A 2,085-nucleotide genomic window follows, 5' to 3' on the forward strand; every position below is an offset into this window, starting at 1 on the left:
AATAATTGACATACTTCGTCATAACTACGGATCCTATCTCCGTATCCAACCATAATTAGGATTTCAATCCTTTGTTTCTCAATTAAACGCAACACCATCATAATGTAAAATTATGATATTTGTAACTGTCACTATTGCGGCACTATTGTATTGTCTAACTGTCATCTTCAAAACAATGCCTAGCCGCTGTGATCTACATAAAAACATGTACCTACAATCAACCAAAACAAAAAGCATCTACAAATTCCCATTTTTTTTGCTGTGGCACTGTTCTCGCATTAGTTTGTGATACCTACTTTTGTTATTATTTTAAACCATGTCCATTCCAATCGTTGGCTTTTTTCTCGCACCTGTCAAAGTAAAGTAGGCCAAACTCTATATTGACGCATTTCCCTTTAAAAGGGCTATCCATTTATGCTTAAAAAATTAGGTAGTGCTATTTAAAAAAATGTCGATGACGTCATAGCTTTATGAAACATAGCGCAAAAAAGATTTAAGCAAGATTTTTTACTAATTGACGTGTTTTTGCGTTTTTGTGAAAACGTAACACAAAATGAAATATGAATTTTTTGCGTTACTTCTGGGACGCACTGTAATTGTAGTGTTGGCAAAAATTCAAAATTCAAATTCAATTCAAATTCAAATATAGCATGAGCTTCTTTAGCTCAGTGGTAGAGCACTGGTCTTGGAAACCGGAGGTCGTGAGTTCGAATCTCACAGGAGGCGATTATTTTTTTTTTTTCAAAAATGTCAGGTGTGGGATTCGAACCCACGCTCCTTTTGGGAACCAAGGCGCCTTAACCACTCGGCCAACCTGACTCGATAGGTATATGAAAAAAAATTTATATCTATTTATTGGCATAAAGTAGGTGTAATACATGATGTATATGGGATAGTTATTTAATATCATATTCGAACTGTTGCTGAAAGTTCTTTATAACATAAAGTACAAAATTTTATATGCATTCCACAAATCCAGCAGACTTCCACATGGGCGCAAGGTAGAAAAATAACGTTTCGTTCTCGCTTTCAACATATTCAGCAAACCTTTTCAGGTGGTCCCCAGCATTCGCCCTCAGGAACGGAATTTGACATTACTTCGATTGGCTTCCTACCAGACATTACACTCTTTAAAAGCACCTATTGCTACACTTGACTATAATATACTAATGAATAATTGGACATCTAATGATTAAATTTACAGAACAAATGTTGTGTTTTTAGTCCCTTTGTTTCCTGATAACAACTTGAATATTATACAATGGAGGTGGTAGGGTTGTAATTCTTGAAGGAGCTGCTCTACTGAACCGTATGTTGTTGATACCTGTCAATCTGGAGGACTGCGGTAAAAATGTGGAGTTTATGCTGTTTTCGCTATTAACCATAATACTTTTGAATGATTTTTGTAATACTCTTCAGTATTAATACAATTGTAGCGACTGTTATAAAGTAAATAAGTCCAGAAATTGTATCCAAATCTGTTTTCGTATTTTCAGACGCTACGATGAGTGCGTCTGCGTATACATCTTCATAATCGGAGCAGTTTAAAATAGGTAATGACCTCCAGGTATCAAAATCTCCTATCGACTTATTTTGAAACGTTATTCTCAACTTGTAGAATTTAGAATGTTTCGGAATTGACGCCCCGAAGACCCTCAGCTTTCCACCATTAACTATATTACGTCTCATCTGAATTAACTTAAGTGGGCAGTATCATTCTCGCTAACATTTCTGTAGCACACATACATTTCGTGTACGTTGTGTATATCATGTACGTACAACACATTTTGTGGTACTGCAGTTAAAATTATGAAATTGGAACGTAAAACGACCATTATTGTTAAGCAACATACCACTGTCTATAAACGAATGAGGTACATAATGATTTGTAATGTCTTATAACTGGTTTTTCTTATTCATGAAAGGTAGAGGGAGAGAGGAAATAAAACAAACAAGGACAAGTAAACATATATTAAGCATATTAAAATATAATAAATATAATATTATAACGTAATTGGTACAATTCTTGTAGATGTAGGTCCATTCTTCGCTGCGGAAAATCGATGATGATTCGTAAATACATCA

At 34.7% G+C, this 2,085-nt stretch overlaps 1 non-coding gene across 1 annotated transcript; it reads left to right on the top strand.

Annotated features, from left to right (window-relative positions):
* The first annotated feature begins 654 nt into the window (after positions 1 to 654).
* Positions 655 to 726, top strand: Trnap-ugg. The gene has a single exon. It is a non-coding gene; the product is annotated as a tRNA-Pro (tRNA).
* The last annotated feature ends 1,359 nt before the right edge of the window (positions 727 to 2,085 follow it).

Source organism: Anoplophora glabripennis, unplaced genomic scaffold (genome assembly GCF_000390285.2).
Source record: "Anoplophora glabripennis isolate ALB-LARVAE unplaced genomic scaffold, Agla_2.0 scaffold861, whole genome shotgun sequence".
NCBI classification, from domain to species: Eukaryota; Metazoa; Arthropoda; class Insecta; order Coleoptera; family Cerambycidae; genus Anoplophora; species Anoplophora glabripennis.